The following is a 24,500-nucleotide window of genomic DNA, read 5'->3' as shown; positions in this document are numbered from 1 at the left end:
AAATAGAAAAATACTTAGAGTTTTGATCAGAATTAATATTGAAAAACAGATCAATTCTCCCCAATGGTATGTATAGATTAATAAAATCATAATCAAAATTCCAATTTGCTGTCTTGCAGAAATTAACAAGATAATTCTTGCAGTCCCATGGAAATGCAAAGGATGCCAAGTAGTCGAAACAACTTTGAAAAAGTAGAACAATGTTAGAGAACAAAGTTATCTGATTCTAAGACAATGTAGAACTTCAATATCAAGACAGCACTTACAGTTCCTATAAATACAGACAAATGTCCAAATCCACAGTGCCCAGAACAACTTCACTTCTCCTACAGGGAACACTCTGGTAGTCTTAGGGGAAATTCAGATCTCTACTTTTTAGTTCTGGAAAAAGCACATAATTATACAACTGGTTGACTCTTGTGTCCATAGCAAATTTATATAAACAACATTTTACTGACATTGGAAAGTTAAACCTCCAAAATCAATCAATTGCTGCTTTTGTTATTATCAATCCTGTACTACTGTGATTTTTTTTTTCTGCTTTAGAAAGTCCAGTGTGTTTTAAGGATCTCTGCAATTTCTTTGAAGATATGGGTAAGAAGGAAAGGATTTCTATAGTACATATTAACCTTGTTAAGAAAGTTAAAAATGTTGTTTAGCTAATAATAATTTTTCATTTGGCTTATAGGTTTCCAACATAGTTGATATAAAATAAAAATTTAAAAAATGAATTATCTATATATGTTACTTGTCATTTTATATAAGAAAAATAGCTTAACCTGAATTGTTCTCCTTAGTGATGGTTTATTATCTTTTTAACCTTACTATCATTATCATGACTTTTAAGTGCTGAATTAAAATGATAAGGAATTTAAAAATGAGTTTTAACACACATGAAATAATGATTGTTATATAAGTGATTTTTTTCTGATGATTCCAATAAAAGACCATTCTTTTACTTATCACATTTTCTTATCAAAACTTTTAAGATATGTCACTTAAATCTTCACTCCTCTGTGCCTCTATCTTTTCTGACAAAACCAAAAAAAAAAAAAATGCAGAAAATACCTTTTCCTGAATTTATGACTTCATTAAGTACCCACATATAAACTTATTTGAGAATTTCCAATTATTTTGTGATTTGTGATTGTATGGAAGGAAAACTATTTACATGAAAATTCACTTAATAACTGGAAATACTGGTATATATATATATATAGCTTTTATACAGGATTTCATCTTTGTCTGAATTTTATTGTGCCAAAAATCCAAACTGAAACAAACAAAGAAAAAAAAACAACTGGGGGAGAAAAATGTTTTCTCAAATAAAACCAGCAAGTTTTCCAGAGAAATCGGTTCTCACTGTTATAGTAATGAAATTAAAGTAACATTTAAATGTGAAAAGGCCATGATATCAACAACACAAAATTCATGAAGTAAAATTGAAAATTAAAATCTGTTTTCAAAAACATATCTATAGCAAACTAACTGATTTGTAGGAAAGCCTCCAAGAAACCTCCTTTCTTTTATTTTTAGTCTTTCTCTGGCATTTCCTCCCTCCCTATGCTTTGACTTGTTTTTCTAGGTCTTTGTTCTACTCTGCCTATTTCTTTTCCTCCTTTGTGTTTTTCCTTCACCTACCCAAATTTTGCTTTTTACTTCTTTTGTTCTTTTTCTCTTTTGGGACCTTCCTAGTCTCTTCTGTCACTTGTTTATCTTTTATTTAAACATTTTTATTAAGATGTTCTACAGGAAAAAAAGATCACAGTGAACAGTAGACAAATGCCAACTGTCCTCCATATTTCTCAAAACACTTTCCAGCTTGCCCTTCACTGTCCTTCCACATGCTTTCACTTATTTCTTATTATCCTCAACAAGATCACATATAGGAATCTGGTTCACCAAAGCTGCTAAAAATTTTAAAAACTTCAACACTTAATAATCCTCACTGACTCCCTGTCCTATTTAATTTGACATTTGACTCTGTACACCACTCTGTCATCCCTAGTATTTTTCTCTCTTTAAGATTACAGCTTTCGATGTTCAGTTGTACTCTGCTGAGTATCCTTTTCTTGTCTCTCCTAGGCCTCACAGTGAAGCCAGCCTGGAAATTTGATTGGCAACAGGAAATGATTTTATTGAATGGGAACTGATGCTATCATAGAAATAGGGAGATTGGAGTAATTAGATGGAAAAATGGGCAGGAACAGAAGAGGCAATGCAATCAACCAATAGCCAAAATTATATGTACCAGCACACCAGTTCAATGAGGGCCAGAACTGCTGCTGAACTTCTAATACAGTGGCTCATGCTGTTGCTTCCATGGTAGTAAATGCAGGATACTCTTGCTGGAGACTTAATATTACTACCTTGGCTACCTATGCCACTAAAACTACTTTAGTATTTGAAACTTTGTCTAATTCTGTTCATATTACAAGACAAACCCAGGTAAGGTGGATTTAATTGGATGAATGTAGACCAAGCTCTTTGGTTGTACGTGCAAGGTGGATGGAAAGATGACTTTCTAGTTTCTTGGTTTCTATAGTGGTTGATTGCCTCAGACTGACACCAAGTAGAAAAGGTATTGAATATGGACCCTGTAGTAACTGAATTCCATTCCCTTTTATAATAATATAATATATAATAATATAAATCCCTTGAGATTTTTCCTTGTTTTTATTCTCTTTTCTTTGTGTATACATGAATGGATAGGCCATTCATAACACTGCCTTCCAATTAGTCCAATGATTTCAATATCATTATTGCTATTAAGCACTGATAGATTCCATCCTACTGAGTACATGTCACCTGCATGTTCAGAGGATGAAGTTTTCATAACTTAGCTCGTGCATCAAAGTTCTCAATCTCAATTTTTAATGAGCATTGACACATCTCACCAAATGATTTCTCTTTCCTTCAATGAACATTCCATTCACAGGTGCTATGCCACTGCATACAAGTGACTCTATATTATGAATTCTTTTAATCAATCTTTTTGTGCTCATCACTCTCAATATCATATCATGGTCTGATCACATCAGATGCATTTAAATCACCTGGGAATTGTTTTAAAAAATGCAAATGAATTGATCTCAGGTTTAAACTACTTAATTAAATCATCTAATAATATCTCACAATCTGTATTTTGTACAAATGTCCCAGACAGTTCTGATAGATGTTTGGGGTTGCAAAACTTATGCCAGTTTGTCCTCCCAGGAACTCATCATCTCAACCATCACACAATTATTTAAAAGATTAATTTAAACATATTTTCTAATGCTATTTCCTATTTTAAGTTTTCAGTGCCTAAAATATTTTTGGTTTATCCCAGTTGAATAATATCCTGTTGCATTCAATTCACTTTATAATCAGGTCCTTCAATTATCTTTTCCCTGGACCTTGCATCTGTGACCCAAACATAGGAGTTTTTTTTTTTTTTTTTTTTTTTTTATCATATCAACAGTGTCTCCACAAATTTAACATTTCTTATAAGACCTCTTGTTCTTTGAATCTGTTAATTTCTTCCCTTTTTCATTAGAAGTAATTGAATTTATTGTAGCTCTTCAATCTCTGACATAATTTCCATAATGTTAATGTTAAATAAAATTAAGAGGGCATTCTGATAAGTGTATGGGTTTAATTCTACTGCTCCAATTTTCACATTCTAAATTTTTGTGAACGTTCTCTCATACTTACTACAATTCATTTTAGGGGTCAGACAATGAGAATATGGAAAAGGACAATGCCACTTTGCTGACGGAGTTTATTCTCACAGGACTTACACACCAACCACGTTGGAAACTCCCCCTGTTCCTGCTGTTTCTGGTGATATTCCTCATCACCCTTGTGGGGAACCTTGGGTTGATTACTCTCATCTGGAAGGACCCCAAGCTTCACATTCCCATGTACTTATTTCTTGGGAGTTTAGCCTTTGTGGATGCATCTATCTCATCCACAGTGATTCCAAAGATGCTGTTCAACTTCTTAGCTAAGAGTAAATTAATCTCTCTGTCTGAATGCATGGTGCAATTTTTTTTCTTTAATATCAGTGCAACCACAGAATGTTTTCTCCTGGCAGCAATGGCTTATGATCGCTATGCAGCCATATGCAAACCTTTACTCTATCCAGTAATAATGACCAACAGACTATGCATAAGTCTGTTAGTCTTGTCATTTGTAGGTGGGCTTCTTCATGCATTCATTCACGAAGGATTTTATTCAGGTTAACCTTCTGTAATTCAACATAATACATCACTTTATTGTGATATTATATCATTGTTCAAGATTTCCTGCACTGACCCTTCTATTAATTTCTAATGGTTTTTTTGTCTGGTTCAATTCAGTATTCCATTGTGATTGTTCTGGTTCTTATACACTTGTTCTCTTTACTTAAATCTTAAAAAAGAAATCTGTCAAAGGCATAAGAAAGGCTTTCTCCACCTGTGGAGCCCATCTCTTATCAGTGTCTTTGTACTATGGCCCTCTTCTCTTCATGTATGTGCATCCTGCCTCTCCGCAAGTAGAGGATCGAGATATGATGGACTCTCTATTTTATACTATCATAATTCCTGTGTTAAATCCAATAATCTATAGTCTGAGGAATAAGCAAGTCATAGATTCTTGACAAAAATTTAAAAAGGAAAGTTTAGATCTCATATTACTGTTTTTGTTGAACAGTGGCAAAATAGTACAAGTTTAATGTGACTGTGTTTTGGTAAGTGTTCAAACATTTTTGCAATTATAATTAAGTTAGCCTTTTAATAAAGTATAAGTATCTATTAAACTCCATAAAACTTTTGCTTATGTTTTTAAAAACATGTAAGGAATTTTTATCAAATGTTATAGCTTACTAAGATAATTACAGATGAGAACACTTTATACATTTGATTATTTTTCCACTGTGGCTTCAAATGCAATAACTGTTAAAATAGTGTAATTCCCATGAAAAGAATTTAATACAATGTCTTTGATACTGATGCAGTGAGTCACTTGGAGACATATCACATTTAACTCTGTGGAGAAGACAGGTTAGTATTTCAGTGAACAAATCACTGGAATATGGGTGTCTATCAAATATTCTTTCAGTCAATTATTTTGGTAAATAGTGAATTCCATTCTTGGAGCAACTTAACTTACACACAATACAGAAAAAATAAACAAAAATGGGAAATGGAATGACAAAATTGTGACAGCAGAGGCATGGCTTGGTGTATTTGCCTGAGTTGGGGGAAGAGGCCAGTTACCTCTCATCTGTGATGCATTCTGCGGTCATTTCTAGCTGTGTTCCTGTGTTGTTTGACAATCTAAAAAGCCTCACTAATTCAGAAAACAAGATTAGATTGAAGAATTAGATTAAGAAGAATATGAAGAGAAGAAATCAGTGGAAAATAGGAAGGGAAAGTTTCAATTATCCTAGAATTTTAAAAAATGCAGCTATGAAGATAAAGTAGTAATATCCAAGATTATTGAAATATAGTGGAAAAAGAGGAGCTTTCAGTATATATTTCCAAAGATGAAATAATAAAAACATGATCTGTCAGATTTCCTGGTGGATTTCTGGGAAAGATGTGAAAACGAACTAGCATTTGTGTTTTATACCTGAAAAATCCTTGATCATTGACTTCCCACACACACCATAGTTTGTGCATAATGAGCCACCCCTACCTTTCCCCTCAGCACTGAAACTCCTACACATTTCTATTGATATTACTGAGTTCCCTTACGCTAAAACACTGCTTACCAGTGTGCTTGCAAAACTCTAGTTATGTATCTCCTCCATCCTGCTGGCCAAACATTGTTGCTGGATGATTCTTTGTAAAGGAAACTCTGATTGCATCATATCTCTGTGTTAACTTTAATTTATTATCATTACTACCAGATTATATGCATACATGGTATATGTATCTGGATCTGTGTATATACCTATGTTTATGTTTATGTGGATGTATAGCCTGTACGCTGTGTGTATTTCTCATCTTGCATTTGCTTGTCTTGTCATGATTTGAGATCTTTTCTAATAAAACCTGGTTTAACTTTTAAGTCTCTTCCTTTACAATTCTCCAAATGGAACTCATGTTATGTTCAAAATGAGTTATTGAGATGCTTTTGGACCTGTCTTACTCTCTCAGGTACATGCTTTCAATCATAAAGTTCTGGCCACAAAGAATGCCCTCTTTTACCCGTCCACCCCCAATTGTCACTATCTTAATTTACAAATGAAATGGCATACTTTCTTCAAGATATAATTAAAATGAGACTCCTTTCATATAGTGCTTCCAGATAACTTCAAAGAGGATAGGAAAACTAATATATTTGAAGCATTTAAATTCTCCTTAGGCCACAGTGGGCCCTACATAATGCTTAATTTACAACCAGTAAAGTTTTACAGGTTACAGTTTAAAGTCTACTACTCATTTTTATCTGTTTTAGTACTGGTTTACACACAAAACCCTAAATTTTTTTTGTGTGTGAAGTGTCATGTATCTGGAAACACAAATAACATAGAATTCAAAAAAGTGCATCATTTTTAAAAATCATAACATGAGCCTGGAGAAATTTACCTGATGTGAAGTGGCTGTTGTATATCAACAGACCTTGAGTTTTTTATTGGCAATCAAAAGCATCATGCATGTGAACAGATATTCTGCTCACTAAAACTAGCTCCTTGAATAGAGTATGATGAAATACCATGGGGAACAGATTCAATCTTAAGGATTAAAGGATACAAAACATGAGGTTTGTTTGTTTGTTATTTATTTATTTATTATTTTTGATACTAGGGATTGAACCCAGGGGTTCTTAACACCAAGTCACATCCCCACCCTTTTTACATTTTATTATAGATACAGGATCTTTCCAAGTTGCTTAGGGCCTTTTTAGTTGCTGAGGCTGTCTGTCAACTTGTGATCCTCCTGCTGCTCAAACCACTGGGGTGCACCACCACATTCTGCACATGAAATGATTTTAAACAAATACCATTATTATATTATTCTGGAGGTCTATGTCACAAATTACATCATGTCATCAGCCCTCTTTTGTTTCCCGATGGATGTCTCATGAAGTTTCAGAAGCAGAGTAAATAAATTACAATCTCTTATTTTTTCTTTACAGAAACCCCACACCTTTGCTTATATCTATAGTTCATTTATTCTCTTGCTGCATAATATTCCTATTGAACTAATGATTTCTTAATTTTTTGGATATTTGTTTTTTATTGTTATGACCCAAAGAATAGATTGATAATATAAGCAACTGGAATCTATTTCTTTTGCCATATTATAGGTTTCTTCTCCACTAAATATTCTTTAATACATGTGGAAATATAAAAGATGTGTATAAAGGATAATTTGTCATTGAAGGATGATATCATGTAGAGAAGTTCACCAGATTGTCTAAAAAACTGCTCATGTTAGATTTAGCTACCACATGGGAAAAACATAACACAATAGAAATTCTCTATATTATGAAGGCATATTAATTTCTTAACCTGGAGTTTAAAAGAATTCATGGTCTGTTCACTTTATGTTATATGCATATATATTTTTTTTCAAAATTTTATGAACTCTACTTTTCAGGGAATTGCTAACAAAATAATCCTAGACTGTACTCAAAGAAACAACATGATTTGGATTTAGGTAAAAATAAACTGTGGGGGATTTTCCACTTTCTGTGTGGATGAGGGGAAGAGTTTCTGTCTGAGGACGATGGTACTGGTGATCAATTGATTAGTAATAAACTTAACTAGTCAATAAACACAAGAGCCAATAGTCTTTTCAAATGGAAAGGAGTATTGGGCCATACCAGATCTGTCCTCCAACAAGATGGAGAAGACAACCTTCCCTTTATTTATAGTTGCATAGGTAAAGGGGACCAAGACTGGGAGGGAACAGTTCTTCTGTGAGGAAACAGGATGGGGTGGAGGTAGAGAAGCCATTTGCTTAGGGAATGACATATCCTCAGAGGGTGAGCCACCTCGGTACAGGGCCACTTACTCCCAGGCTATCTGAAACAGTTTTCAAGACTGTATCAGAACTCTGTATCCCGTGGCTCAGCCAAGCCTGATTCTGCTAAACATGGATGGTTCCCCACAATAAACAGAAACAGAACACTACTTTTTCATTCTGGTTTGAGAGTTAACCATGACAGAATATTCAATATGTGTTTAGGAATGTGTCAAAAACCCTCAAGGTAGACTTTCTTAGCTTTTCCTTATTGGCTTTTAGGTTCTCAAAGTTCAGTGAGAATCAGAATCATTCAGAGAACTTGTGAAAACAGAATTCGTTTTATCACTTTAGGTTCTGATCAAGCAATGTTAAAGATGTTGATCTGGGACAATGCTTAGAAAATCATTGATCTGTAGTATGCTGATTTTAACTCCTTTGGATATATACCGAGGAGAGGTACTCCCAGGTCAAATGGTGGTTCCATTCCTAGTTTTTTTGGGGAATCTCTATACTGCTTTCCAGAGTGGTTGCACCAATTTGCGGTCCTGCAAGCAATGCATGAGTGTACACTTTTCTCTACATTCTTACCAACATTTATCGTTGCTTGTATTCTTGGCATTCTGACTGGGTGAGATGAAATCTCAGTGTAGTTTTAATTTGCATTTCTCTAATTGCTAGAGATGTTGAACATTTTTTTCATGTATTTGTTGACTTTGTATTTTTTCTGTGAAGTGCCTGTTCAATTTATTTGCCCATTTATTCATTGGATTATTTGGATTATTTGTTTGTTTTGGTGCTGATTTTTTTTACTTCTTTGTATATCCTGGTGATTAATGCTTTATCTGGGGTACAGGTGGCAAAGATTTTCTCACATTCTATAGGCTCTCTCTTTATGCTCTTGATTGTTTCCTTTACTGAAGTAGTTTTTAGTTTGGCACTGCCCCATTTATTGATTATTGATTTTACTTCTTGCTCTTTAGGAGACTTATTGACAGTGATGCAGCCGTCAATGTTTATAGCAGCACCAGGAACAATAGCAAAGCTATGGAACAAACCTAGGTGCCCTTTAAAAGATAAATGAATAAAGAAAGTGGGTATATATATACACAATGGAATATTATTCAGCCACAAAACGAATGACTTTATGACTTTTGCAGTAAATGGATGGATCTGGAGATTATTATGCTAACTGAAATAAGCCAATTCCTACTATAAATATGTCTCTGATATGTGGATGCTGACATACAACAAGGAGGTGTGGAATGAGAAGCTAGAAGTTCAGTGGATTATACAAAGGGGAATGAAGGGAAGGGAGGGGTGACTGGAATAGGGAAGACCGTGGAATAATCTCAATAACTTTCTTTTTTAATAAAATTCATTTATTTATTTATTTTTACAGACTGCATTTTGCTTCATGTAACAAATGGGGACAACACTTTTCATTTCTATGGTTGTACACAATGTAGACTCACCACAATTCATGTAATCATACATGTACATAGGGTAATAATGTCTGTCTCACTCCACTATCTTTACTTTCCCCAACCCTTCTGGCCCCATTTCCCTCTACACAATCCAAAGTTACTCCATTCTTCTCGTGTCCCCCTGCCACCCCCACTCATTATGTATCATCATCCACTTATCATCCTTTATTATTTGGGGATTGGCTAATTTCACCTAGCATGATATTCTGCAATTCCTTCATTTACCAATTATGCAAATGCCATAATTTTATCTTCGTTACGGCTGAGTAATATTCCCTTGTGTATATATACCATAGTTTCTTTATCCAATCATCAATTGAAGAGCATCTCGGTTGGTTCCACAATCTGGCTATTGTGAATGGAGCAGCTAGAACATTGATGTGGCTGCATCACCATAGTATGCTGATTCTAGGTCCTTTGGGTATAAACTGAGGAGTGGGATAGCTGGGTCAAATGGTGGGTCCATTCCAGGTTTTCTGAGGAATCTCCATACTCCTTTCCAGAGTGACTGCACCAATTTACAACTCCACCGGCTATGTATGAGTGTGCCCTTTTTCCCCACATCCACACCAACCACTTATTGCCTGCTTGTGTTCTTGATAACAGCCATTCTAATAGGAGTTAGATGAAGTCTTAGGGTGGTTTTATTGTTTTCTTTATTATAGAGATGATGAGCACTTTTCATATATTTGTTGATCACCTGTATATCTTTTTCTGTAAAGTGTCTGCCCAGTTCCTTAGCCCATTATTGATTGGATTCTCTTATTTTTATTGTAAATTTTTTAAGTTCTTTATAAATTTTGGAGATTAGTGCTGTCTGAATTGTGTATGGAATAAATACTTTCCCATTCTGTATGCTCTCTTTTCACATTATTGTTTGTTTCCTTTCTGAGAAAAAACTTTTTAGTTTGAATCCATACCATTTATTGAGTCTTACTTTATTTCCTGTGCTCTGGAGGTTCTTGTTAAGGAAGTCTGGTCCTAACCAACATGATGAAGATTTGGGCCTAACTTTCTCGTCTATTTGGTGAAGGGTCTCAGGTCTAATTCCTAGATCCTTGATTTACTTTGAGTTGAGTTTTGTACAGGGTGAGAGATAGTGGTTTTAATTTCATTTTACTGCATATGGATTTCAGTTTTCCTAGCATCATTTGTTGATGAGGTTATCTTTTCTCCATTGTGTGTTTTTGGCACCTTTGTCTAGTATGAGATAATGTACTTATGTGGGGTTGTCTCTGTGTCTTCTATTCATACCATTGGCCTACCCTGTCTATTTTGGTGCCAATACGATGCCTTTATCATTACTATTGCTCTATAGTAGAGTTTAAGGTCTGGTATTGTGCTACCTCCTGCATCACTCTTCTTGCCCAGGGTTGCCTTTGGCTTTTCTGGGTTCTTTTGTTCTTCCAGATGAATTCCATGATTGCTTTCTCTTTGTCTATAAGGAATGTCATTGGGATTTTAATTGAAATTGTGTTAAATCTGTATAGCACCTTTAGAAGTATGGCCATTTTGATAATATTGATTTTGCCTATCCAAGAACCAGGAGATCTTTACATCTTCTAAGGTTTTCTTCAATTTCTTTCTTTAGTGTTCTGTAGTTTTCATTGTAGAGGTCTTTCACCTCTTTTGTTAGGTTGATTCCCAAATATTTTATTATGTTTTTAGGCTATTGTAAAATGGAGTAGTTTTCCTAATTCTCTTTCAGAGGATTCATCACTTCTGAATAGAAATGCATTAAATTTATGTGTGTTGGTTTTATATCCTGCTATTTTTGCTGAATTCATTTCTTAGTTATATAAATTTTCTAGTGGAGTTTTCTGGATCCTCCTAATGTAGATCATGTCATTGACAAATAGGGAGAGCTTGTGAGTTCTTTTCCTATTCATTTCCCTTTAATTTCTTTGGTCTGTTTGATTACTCTGGCTAGTATTTTTAAGCACAATGTTGAATAGCAACTGGTGAAAGATGGCATCCCTATCTTGTTCCAGGTTTTAGAAGGAATGCTTTCAGTTTTCTCCATTAGAATGATGTTGGCCATGGACTTAGCATAGATAGTCTTTAGAATGTTGAGGTATGTTCCTACTATCCCTATTTTTCTAGTGTTTTGAGCATGAAGTGGTGTTGTATTATTGCCACTTTTTCTGCATCTATTGAAATAATCATATTTTTCTTAACCTAAGTCGTTGATGGATGAACCACATTTATTGATTTCCAGATATTGAACCAATCTTGCATTCCCAGGATGAACCCAACTTGATCCTGGTGTACTATATTCTTAAGATGTTTTTGTACGCAATTTGTCAGAATTTTGTTAAGGATTTTTGCATCTATGTTCATTAGAGATATTGGCCTAAGTTTTCTTTCCTCAATGGTCTTTGTCTGGTTTGGTATCAGAGTGCCACTAGTCTCATAAAATGAGTTTGGAAGGGTTCCCTTCTTTTCTGTTTCATGGAATACTATGAGAAGTATTAGTATTAGTTCTTCTTTGAAGGTCTTGTAGAACCTCAGCCGGGAATCTGTCTGGTTCCAGACTTTCCTGGTGGTAGGCTTTTGATGGCTTCTATATTTCATTGCTGAAATCGTTGTGTTAAATGTGTATATCTCCTGATTCAGTTTGGGGAGGATCATATGTCTCTAGAAATTTGCCAATGTCTTTGAGATTTTTTATTTGTTGGCGCACAGATTTTCAATGTAATTTTTAATTATGTATTTCAATGGTGTCTGTTGTGATATTTCCTTTTTCAACACAAATTTCAGTAATTTGAGTTTTCTTCTCTCCCTCTTGTTAGTGTGTCTAAAGTTTTATCAATTTTGTTTATTTGTCAAAGACCAACTTTTGTCAAGTTTTTTGAATTGTTCTTTGTTCCAATTTCATTGACCTTCAGTCTGATTTTAATTATTTCCTGTCTTCTACTACTTTGGTGTTGTTCTGTTCTTTTTGTAGGACTTTGAGATATACTGCTATTTCATTTAGTTGTAGACTTTCTATTATTTTCTTGAATATACTCCATGCAATGAATTTTCCACTTAGTAGTGCTTTCATAGTGTCTCAGAGTTTTATATGTTTATCATTGTTCTCATTTTACATGAAAGCATTTTTTTTTGTCTCTTCCCTGATGTTTTCTGTATCCATGCTTCATTCAATAGCATATTATTTAGTCTCCAGGTTGGAGTAGTTTTCTGTTTTTTATTTTTATCATGAATTTCTAATTTCATTCCATTATGATCAGATAGAATACAATGGTAGTATTCTAGTCTTTTGTATTTACTAAGGGCTGCTTCGTGGAATTATATATGATCTGTTTTTGAGAAGGATCCCTATGCTGCTGAGAAGAAAGTGTATTTGCTCGTTGATGGATGGAATATCTACATATGTCTGTTTAGTCTAAGTAATTGATTATGTTATTGAGTTCTATGGTTTCTTTGTTAGTTTTTGTTTGGAAGATTATGCAGTGATGACAGTGCTGTGTTAAGTCAGCTAGAATTACTGTGTTGAGTTCTATTAGGTTCCTGGAATTGAGAAGGATTTTGTTGATGTACATGAAGGTGCCATTGTTTGGGGCATAAATCTTTATGATTGTTATGTCTCCCTGATTTATGGTTCCTTTAAGCAGTATGAAATTGTCCTTCTTTATCCCTTCTGATGAACTTTGACTTGAAGTCCACTTTATCTGATATAAGAATGGAAATCCCGCTTTTTTACTGAGTCCATGTGTGTGGTATGTTTTTTCCATCCTTTCCCCTTTAGTCTTTTCAATGAGATGATTCTCTTGAAGGCAGCATATTGTTGGGTCTTTCTTTTATTCCAATCTGCCATCTGTCTTTTGATTGGTGAGTTTAGTCATTAACATTCAGATTATTATTCAGTAATGATTTGGATCCAGTCAATTTTGGCTTATTTTTGGTTTTAACTTGTCTTGGTTTCTCCTTTGATTGATTTTTTCATTAGGGTAGTTCCTCCCTTTGCTGACTTGTATAGTTTTTTTTCATTTCTCCTTCTCATGGAATATTTGCTGAGAATGTTCTTGTAGTACAGGCTTTCTACTTTTAAATTCTTTTAATTTTTGTTTATCATGGAAGCATTTTATTTTGTCATCAAATCTGAAGGTTAGTTTTGCTGGGTATAAGATTCTCGGTTGGCAATTATATTCTTTTAGAGCTTGAAGTATTTTGTTCCAGGCCCTTCTGGCTTATAGGGTCTGGACTGAGAAGTTTGCTGATATCCATATTGTTTTCCCCCTGTATGTAATCTTATGTTGTTCTCTCACAGTCTTTAAAATTCTATCTTTATTTTGGGATGTTAGGCATTCTCATCATAATATGCCTTCATGTGGATCTGTTGTAATTTTGTATGTGTGGTGTTCTGTAAGCCTCCTGTTGTTGTTTTTCCATTTTATTTTTCAGGTTTGGGAAATTTTCTGATATTATTTCATTGAATAGTTGTTCATTTCTTTGGTTTTTATCTCTGTTGCCTTCCTCAATCCTGATAATTCTTAAATTTGGTCTTTTCATGATATCCTATAGTCTTGGAGGTTCCATTCATGATTTCTTACCATCTTCTGTTGGTCAATCTTTATTTTCAAGATTAAATATTTTGTCTCATTGTCTGAGGTTCTGTCTTCCAAGTTATCTAGTCTGTTGGTGATGCTTTCCATTGAGTTTTTATTTGGTTTATTGTTTCCCTTCATTCAAGGATTTGTTTGGATTTTTTTTTTTTTCAGAATCTCTATCTCTTTGTTAAAATGATCCTTTGCTTCCTGCAGTTGCTCTTTTAACTGTTTATGGAGAGAAAATATATTGCCTGCATTTGCTCACTTTTCTCATCCTTTGATTCATGAGTCATTTTATTCATGTATATTCTGAACTCCTTCTCTGACATTCTTCTACTGTGCTGTCATTAGATTTTACTAATATGGAATCTTGGTTTTGTTTGGAACACTTTTTTCCCTTGTTTTTTTCATGTTGTTCATGTATCTTCCCTCTAACAGTTCAGATTGGGGTATTGCAGTTTCACCCATATAGCCTTATAGTGATCCTTCAGGTTTCCAAAACCTCTTCTTTAAAGGGAGATCATATTAACAACCTATGTACAGACAACATGCAGCCCTCAACCAAATAGCCCTTATGAATATGTTAACAGTATTGTTGTAATAACATGATGAGTTTCAATTATTATCTCCAGTATAACCAATAGATTTGCAATGAAGTTTACAGTTTCTAATGGTGGACCAAGAGGATGGGAGGGGCATGGGATTGTAACAGTTAATGGGATAAGAAAAGATGTGTATAAAGTACTAGATTGTAGGAAGAGTGAAAGTGGAATCAACAGAAGTTGGTTGTTAGCATGAGGAAAAGGTGAGGAAAGAGACTGAGGAAACAGGTAAAAACAGGAAATAGAACAAGAAAATAAGGAATAAAAACTTAAAAATTTTCAAAATGGAAAAAAAGGAAAAAAAAAAACTACACATTCACAGTCATATGCTGTTCAAAACTCCCAGTCTTTAGGTAACCTGATGCTATGAGGTACCTGACAATGAGCTTCCAGTCTCCAGCAAGCATCTTAGGATGGGATTTGCCCAACCTAAAGATGGGAGCTTCTGCTTTCAGGATAATTCAAGATGACTGCACTGGCTCCAAACATGTTGGCAAATGGGGCGGTGCAGCATAGGGTGCAGGTGGTGAGTTCGAGTAGGGCGCAACTGATCAGGTCAGGGGTCCTGGAATGGGGCACAGTCAGTCAGGTCAGGAGTCCTACAGGTCCTGGTTGTTGTCCCAAAATGGTAGCAGCCTCATGCAAACAAACCCTGGGTACTGAACTTCCAGGCAACAGTGGGCAGCAGGTGATCAGTTGGTGGTCTGTGGGTGGTCTGCAGGCTACCTGTGGATGATTGGCAGGTGAACCTTGGGTAGTGGGTGATGGGTAGATGAAAAACAGGTTGATGACAGGCAAGAGGCAGGCAAATGTTCAAATGGTAAATGATAGTTGACAGTTAGTGAGCAATCTGCACTCAAAAAGTAGGCAATATGCTGGCAGACACTGGGCGATCACGGTGGCCAAATGGTGTAAACAGCAGGGGATCCATGAAGAGCAAAGACTGACTGACAGAGAAACAGATTTTCCTCTGCTTGAAATCTGAATTATGGAGTGACAAGGAACGCAGCCTCCCTTTAGTCTGCCATCTTGGATTCCCCCCAACCCCAACATAACTTTTCCTACATACATACATGAATATACCACAGTGAATCTCCACATCATGTATGATCACAAGAATGGGATCCTAATTAAAATAAAAATGTTATACTCCAAATATGTAAAATATGTCAAAATATACTTTATTGTTATACAAATAACATTGAAAAAACAAATTTACATGTTGTCCCCAAATTAGGGAGTTCATCCTAGACTAATTAAATGGTAACTGTGTGCAAGTGAGGCATGGCAGAAGGAGTAGGTCACTTGAACCTTAGCCTGGAAGTTCATCTTCTCTGCAACCCCTCTGTCCCTGCTTTCCTGTCTGTCATGAAATGTAGTACTCCTTACCATTCCCCTTTTTGCCATAATGTTCTGCCTTACCTTGGGCAAGAGCACAGAGTGTGGTCAACTATAGGCTGCACCTGTGATCCTAGGGTCCTCAGCTGCTGTTTGAACTGGCAACAGACTTGTCATCATCAATGTGATGCTGGTTCTGTAGGTATGTGGGATGCTGAAGTTAGGGGGTGATTGAAGCTTTTACTGAGATTTCAATGGAAAATAGGAAGACAGGCAAAGTGTAGCAGCAACGAATGGCTGCTCTTGAAGGATGATGCATGAAGTTGGAGAAGGAAGCTGAAGCTGCAGTGGAAACCCCTGAGATTAAGAGATGTCAGCAGTGGGGACTATCTGCTAAGAAATGCTTCTGACTCTAGTAGACCAGGATAAAAGAGAACCCAGGTGTACTTCAACCTGCTAAAGGGGTGGGACTGCCAAAGTCCTTTGGAGAGGACATCTTGACTCCATGTGTCCTGAAAGCTGTACACAGAGTTATAGGACTTGTTTGCACAATTGGGTTTCAATGTGAAATGGATATAAGTTTTTGGGGGTCATATGAAGAATGTTACTGTTTGGATAAGAGCTGTAACCCAAAACCTCCAGTGTTAATGTAGTAATGCTTGGAGGTAAAATGAATGGATTGTGAGAATTTTAATCTAATCAGTCTGCCCTAGTTTTAATCCTACTAACTGGGCGGTAACTGTAGGCAAGTGGGTTCATTTTCCTTGTGCCCCCACATCCCTGCCCTGCAACCTGCCTGATGAGCAGAGCTGTGCTCCTACAGCATGCCCTTCTACCGTGATACTTTGCCTCAACTTGAACCCAAAGCAATAGTATTGGCCAACTATAAACCTCTGAAATTATGAGCAAAACTGAAATTTTTCGTCTCTAAGCTGCTTTCATCAGGTATTTGGTCACAGTGAATAAAACCGAACGAACACAGTCATAATCCTTTGCACATTTAATCATTTTGAAGACTGAATTTCCCAAGGTTCAGGAAAATGTTCTCTATTCTTGCTTTGCACACAAGAGTTACCTCGTATATACAACTTGTGATTTTGCCAGAAAGAGGAAGAAGTGGAAACGGAAATCCCCTAAGCGTACCAAGAATTTGTTGACAGTGGCTACTCATCTGGGAGTTGTCCTTGATGAGACACTTCCCCTATCTTTCCCTGGCATTCTGAATTCTAAAAGGAAAGCATTGCCTGGGCAATTAAGCTGCTACAATATCTTTCTTTAGATTTATAGAGCCTAGAAATCTTGTGATCTTCAGACAACATCAGAATGTTAAAAACTTAACACAAAACTATATAAAGTGATATGAGATCCACTTGTAGATAAGTAAGTAATATGTTTGTCTAAAAAAATTAAAGAACTAGACCCAGGAGATTGAAGTCAATGACCATGTTCGGCCAAGAACAAAACAACAAAACACACATGCCCTGGGTGATGATGGAGGCTCTGCCCCGCACTTTGTCCTCCTGCCCATTGCCCTGCACCTCTTTTTTAAATTTAAATTTAAAGGAAACTCAAATCAAGATTTGGTCATGATTATACCTTCCTCTGCACATCATACTGCTTACACCACAGGAATGCAGTTTTCACAGTGTTATTTTTCTTTACTTAATTCTTTTTTTTAGAAATTTTATGAAAGTAGTAATTTATTAATGAGTCTACCTTAAAATAAGTCTGTTGCTTTCACCCTACCTTGCCAGTCACGACTCATGAGAACATCATTGTTGCTTTTTAAAATTTTTTTGATTATACATGGTATTTATATATACTTGTGAGGCACAATGCAATGTTTTGATTTATGTATACATTGAGTAGTGAGTATCTCATTATTTGCATATCAGCCACCTTAAACTTTTCATCTCTCTCTGAGTAGTAGATTTGAGTTCCTTCTCTTCTATTTTGAGATACATAATGCATTGATATAAATTGTATTCATCCTGCTGTGCCATAGAATATAGAGCCTAGTCTTCCCTGTTAAGCAACAACATGGTACCTGTTGACTGACTTCTCCCCTACCTCCCCTCTGTGTTTCCCAGTTTATGGTCAACGTGATTCTGTTCTCTATTTCTACAATCAGCTTTTTTAGATTTCACTTATGAGTGAGACTAATAAGTGTCTTTGTGCCCAACTTATTTAATTTCACATAATGTTTCCAGGTCCATCCATACTGTCACAAATGACAGGACATCATGCTTTTTTATGATTTTTATTTAATTGTATATATATATCTATATATATCATATACAAATGTATAGATATCATATGCATATATAGAGATTATATATGGATATAAACATATCCATTTATAAACACATACATATATCAACATATATAAATATATCCATATATAAATACATATATATCCATATATATCATATATATATCACATTTTCTTTATTCATCTACTCATGGTATTAGAACTGATGACTCCTGAGTCCTGTACTAGAACCAATGAACAGAATCTTTATTTAAAAAATATTTCAGGAAATTCATAGACATTGAAGTTTAGGCAGTAGAGATGTAGCCTCTCTCCCAAAATAAGACCTTTGTATTTATTTATCCTTTTTCAGTTTTTATTTTTGGTAGTGGGATTGAACCCAGGGGTGCTTGGTCACTGAGTCACATCCCCAGCCCCCCTTTTATAATTTTATTTAGAGACAGGTCTCTATAAGTTTCTATGGCCTTGCTAAGTTGCTGAGGCTGACTTTGAACTCACAATCCTCCTGCCTCAGCTCCAGAGCTGCTGGGATTATAGGTGTGCACCACCACACCTACTTATCCTTTGTTCTTTCCCCTGAACTTTCTCTAGTAAAACTTCTCATCAGATTTAGTTTAAAGTGGGGGAGCTAGATATATGTTTGAAATTTAAGCTGCAGTTTCATGACAACTTTACTTTGGATGGGTTCCTAAAGGGAATATAGATCACTGACCTTATAAAATCACATTTTTATTAGCTCAGTCAAGATCATAAGATCATAAGGAGTGTCAAATTTAGAATGTAAGCTGAAGTTTTCATAAACCTGTCAAAAGTATCCCCTATGGTGGAAAACAGTGGCATAAAGTAAAATTTCGATTGTTCAAACTAGAGTTGTCTACAGTGACTCAATGTTTATAATTCTGAAGTCTGCAATTCCCTGTGGGGTGACCTGGGTTTCTTACACACACCCAAATCAACAATGCCCATTTGAAAATCTTTACTTTGTCCTACAGCTCTTCAGGCCTCCTGGGAATTGTAGTTCTCCATGTCTCTTTCTCTTGGCAAACCAGAGCTGTACAACTTGTTGACTCTTTGGTTCAAAGCATAATTATATAAGAAATAATTTTCTTCGCTTGGAAAATGGAACTTTGAAAATGAATTCATGTGGGAAGAATTGTTACCTCTGTTATTGTCACTTTTTTGCTATTATGAATTAATTCTACTTTTGAAAGTCTAACCTTTTTAAAGGATCTCCATAACTTCTTACAAGACACTGGTTAAAAGATAAAAAGTTTTATAATATGATAATTCTTTGTAAAGAACTTGAGATTTATAAGTTTAAGTTTATGAACTTAATAAGTTTAGATTTAGTTTCCAGAACTAAGAAATTGCCATGGGTGAATAAAAAAATAAGAATTAGTAATCATATTTTATTTTCATGACATATCTGGATAAGGAAAAAGTAACTGTAAGATAAATTAATGTGATTTGGCTCTTGAAAGGAATCTGCATCATTGCTTTTATTAAAAGCATGTGACCATATGAATCAAAACACTGTAACAACGACTTTATCTTGTTAATCCAGCAATAGTAACTTTATAAGTTCTGGTGAACTAGAATGTTGAAGGACTCAGAAATAGTTTAAAGATTCAAGGCATAATGATTCTTACATAAGAAATATTGTGAAGATTCTAATATAATAAACCACTTTGAGTAATTACATTTCTGATTAAAACTTTTAAGTACTATTAGAAATATTTACTCTTCTTTTCTTCTCCTCTTTTGAATAAACATATAGGCATAATATCTAGTGTATATGGATATATAAATGAATATATTCCATTAAATACATAAATATATGTATAAGTACATTCATCTATCAATTGAATAAGACATAATTCAATGTATATTATATTAATGTATCAAATACAGGTCATAATATAGTAATAATATATATAGCTATTATATAAAATATCCATATTATAATATATAATATTGAGAGATGGAAATACTGAAATATATGTAGAATTGAACATTTATAGAAGTCACATATTTTCTTTAATATTTTTATGTATAGCAATACTAATTGCATAGATGTGCATGTAATCAGGAAGTATGCAGAACATGTCCATCCTGTACGTGTCAAGCATTCATGATTTGAAAAAGTACCCACATGAAACTCAATTTGAACATTTCATTTATTTTGTAATTTGAGATTTCATGGAAGGAAATTTGTTCCATATAAATTTTACTTTAGTAAAAGTAAAAAAAAAAAAAAAAAGTAAAAGAAGTAAAAGTAAGTAGAATTCTTGACATGTGTTCTTTATGTTTTCTATGCATGAATCTGTTCTTTGGTTAATTTTATTCCTCCAAAATAAACCTGGTGGAAAAGAAAGTGCTCTCAAATAAAACTAGCAAGATTTCTAGAGAAATCTAGTTGCTGTAATAAAAGATCAAACAACACTTAAATATAGAATGAAATTTCAGGCAGTGTCAATATATTTATGAGCAAGATAAAATTTAAAGTCAGTCTCTTACTTATAAATGAATGTCACAGAAAATAAACTGAAATTAAAAAAAAAAGGGGGAAAGATTCTCCGACAGCAGTTAATGAACACACTAGGGTTAAGACATATTTTCAATCCAAATGTGAACTTTTCCCATTGATTTTTCAGGCATCTTCTGATATTCCTTCTTTCCCTTTTCTTTGGTTTGTCTTTCCTGCATTTTTCCATGTCTAATTTCATTTTTCCTTGTCATGTTCTCTTACCCCCTCTTATTTTCTTCTCACCCACCCAAATTTCTCTTTCCACTTCTGTTTCTTTTCTTCTCTGGTTGTATTACTCTCCTCTCCTCCCCCCATGGTCCTCCCCTTGGTTCTCCTTTCTTTTGAAAATTCTGTTTAAATATGTTAAAGGAGAAAAAATCTTAGTGTGAGTGGCAGACAAATGCCACCTGCTCTCTGCATTTCATGGAGTGCCCTGTTTACTCACTCCTGTGCCATTTGCTTCCCATTTCCTTCCTGTTATTTACTTAATTTACTTTATTAACCTTAATTCTATTACATAAAAGAAAGTGCTCCCACCGTAGCAACTAAAATTGTCTTAATTTTTGTACTCAGTAATCTCTCTTTAATTTTTCTCTTCCTGGAGCACTTACTTTGACATATTGCATTGTATTTTATTTTATAATTTTTAATAACTTTCCTTTGTTCATGTCTACAGCACAGTTTTCTAGTTTCCCTCTAGCTTCTTTCTTTAATCACCCTACTCAGTGTTGGTTTGTCTGTCCTGCATCACCCTTTTGAGCATCAAGGGTTTTGATTTGAAATAAGAAATGAGTTTATTGAATAGAAATTGGATCTAATCTAAAAAATTGAAGGAATCAGATGGATTCCTCCAATGATAAGGACAGAAGGAAGCAAGACAGCCAGTCAGTAGTCAAAATCATTTTCTCACAGGGTGGCTCTTATTGCTATTGAACTTCTTACATCACAGTTCTCATTTTCAATGTGGTTGATATGAATGTGGGATGCATAGTTTTGAGTCTTGGTATTTTTTTTTTTTTTTTGAGATGCCTTTATCACTAAAATTGGCTTTTGTTCATGTATGTCTACAATTCTCCATAGCCAAATCTGGGTTGGGTGGATTTGCGTGAACAAACCTAGGTCAAATGTACTATCTCTAGGAATAATATCATAGAAAAGGGGATTAAGTGTTGACTGTCTAATAATGGCATCCATGACCTTTATGACCTTTTTTCTCAAGCTTTTTATTTGCTCTTCTTTCTTACTGTTTGTGTATTCTTTTGACGGACAAATAATCTATAACTATTTCCTTACCTATCTCAATGGCTTCAAAGTCATTATTTGTATTACACTAGTAAAATCATGTCATGAAGTACCTCTTACCTGGGTATCGAGAGAATGTTCACACTTAAAACTTGTCAATGGATCTGAGCTCTCAATGTCAATCTTGCATAATCATTGCATAGTCATTAAGTGACTTCCCTCTCCTTCACAAATACTATTTTCACACTGAATATGTGACTAAGTCCTAGTGACTACTTTCTGAAATCTTTAGAATCTATTTATTCTCTACATCACTCCCAGTGTCAGATCACACACAGACTGATCATTTTATGTGCATTTTAATCATTTGGGGAATATTTTCAAAGAGTAGATTATTTCATCACATTTTTATAATTAAAGGTATTTATTCTATTTTTAATTCCTCAAATAGTTTCCATCAGTTAGAATAATATGAAAGAAAATTAAAAGGTTGTTTTGATAAAAGTACAGTTACAGTTTAATCAACTCTCTCTTGCCAATATACACTTTAAAATCCTAGTGATTTTTTTCCTTCACATTATTTCATTTCATTTCAGGGGAACATCTAGGGAGGACATGGAAAAGGAAAATGGAACATTGCTGAGAGAAGTTTGTTCTCACAGGACTTACAGATCGGGCAAGGACTGCAGGTCCCCTTGTTCTTGCTGTTCTTGATGATCTACCTTATCACCATTGTGGGAAATCTTGGTCTGATTGCTCTCATCTGGAAGACCCTCACCTTCACATCCCCATGTACTTGTTCCTTGGGAGTTTAGCCTTTGTAGATGCTTGGATATCATCCACCGTGACCCCCAATATGTTGGTCAATTTGTTATCTAAGAGCAAATCAATATCGCTTTCTGAATGCATGATACAATTTTTTGCCTTTGCATTTGGTGGAACTACAGAATGCTTTCTGTTAGGAACAATGGCTTATGATCGCTATGTAGCAATATGCAAACCATTACTTTATCCAGTAATTATGACCAATAGACTATGCATCCGACTATTAGTGTTATCATTTGTAGGTGGCTTTTTTCATTCCTTAATTCATGAAGGTTTTTTATTCAGATTAACCTTTTGTAATTCCAACATAATACATCACTTTTACTGTGACATTATACCATTGTTTAAGATTTCCTGTACTGACCCTTCTATTAATTTTCTAATGGTATTTATTTTGTCTGGTTCAATTCAAGTATTCACCATTGTGATTGTTTCTGGTTCTTATACACTAGTTCTCTTTACAATTTTAAAAAAGAAGTCTGTCAAAGGCATAAGGAAAGCCTTCTCCACCTGTGGAGCCCACCTTTTATCTGTGTCTTTATACTATGTCCTCTTCTCTTCATGTATGTTCTTCCTGCATCTCACAAGCAGATGATGGTATGATGGACTCTTTATTTTACACAGTCATAATTCCAGTGTTAAATCCAATTATCTACAGCCTGAGAAATAAGCAAGTCATAGATTCACTGACAAAAATACTGAAGAAAAAGATTAGAACTTATAGCAATATATCTCTTTTAGAGTGAAACTCATAGAATTTTTCCAGTTGGATATGTCTTTGTTTGGGAAAATGTTTCAAGCTCTTTGTAATTAAATTGTCTAGCTTTTATTTTACTCTGATTAAATCAACCCCTTAAGTATTTTAGTGACAAGGCGATATACCTAATAAAATCCTTAAAATAGTGATATTTTAATTTGAAAATATTAAAAGAATTTTATCAAATATACATGCCATAAAAATAATTAAATCATAAATAAATGAAAATATTTTATTTACTTATGTGTTCTTTAATGTGACTTTATTAATTCATTAAGTACTAAAATAGTATAATTTATTTCCAAATAACTTAAGTAGGATATATAATACAATCAGCAGTGTTGTATAGGTTGGTGATTCATATCACCACTACTCTATTTTGTTGTTAGCTCTGTGTTAAGCAGATGAAAAATCCCAGAAAATCTACTAGTCCAAGAAAATTCCTTTTCTTTGGTTTATTGAGAATTAGTTGATCTTAAACTTGGAGAAAGTCAACAAACATATCTCATGGAGAAATAAACAGAAATTGGATTGTAATTATTAAAAAAGTTTGACAGTGAAGACAGAACGAAATTCTAAAATGGTGCTCTTACCTCAGTCTGTTTTATGAGTAATAAGAAGAGGTGAGTTGTCCATCTTAGTTTGTGATGTCTCTAAAGGCATTCTGCAGCTTGATTTGTATGACACCATACAATGTGAAAAGCTTCGCTAATTCAGAAAGCTAACATGAGATTGAAGAATAAAGTTAGTGTGGAGTAGAGATGAAAAGTGTTAGAATGTGAAGGAAATTGTCTCAGTCTTCTGGAAATTAAAAACAAAAAATTAATGTAAACAAGAAAAGGAATTCAGAAACATCTCAAAATTATTAACGTGCATTACCAAAAACCAGTGACTTTAAATGTGTATTACCAAAGACCAAATAGTGTTCAGAAGACATAATGTGATAGTGCCTAGAGT

General features: G+C 34.5%; 2 pseudogenes; both read left to right on the top strand.

Annotated features, from left to right (window-relative positions):
- Positions 1-3,726: 3,726 nt before the first annotated feature.
- LOC124993180 (olfactory receptor 5H2-like) lies at positions 3,727-4,624 on the top strand (annotated as a pseudogene).
- A 17,952-nt stretch (positions 4,625-22,576) lies between these two features.
- LOC124993712 (olfactory receptor 186-like) lies at positions 22,577-23,532 on the top strand (annotated as a pseudogene).
- Positions 23,533-24,500: the final 968 nt, after the last annotated feature.

The sequence above is a fragment of the Sciurus carolinensis genome, chromosome 9 (genome assembly GCF_902686445.1).
Source record: "Sciurus carolinensis chromosome 9, mSciCar1.2, whole genome shotgun sequence".
NCBI lineage: Eukaryota > Metazoa > Chordata > Mammalia > Rodentia > Sciuridae > Sciurus > Sciurus carolinensis.
This window is presented reverse-complemented; position numbering and strand designations above follow the sequence as displayed.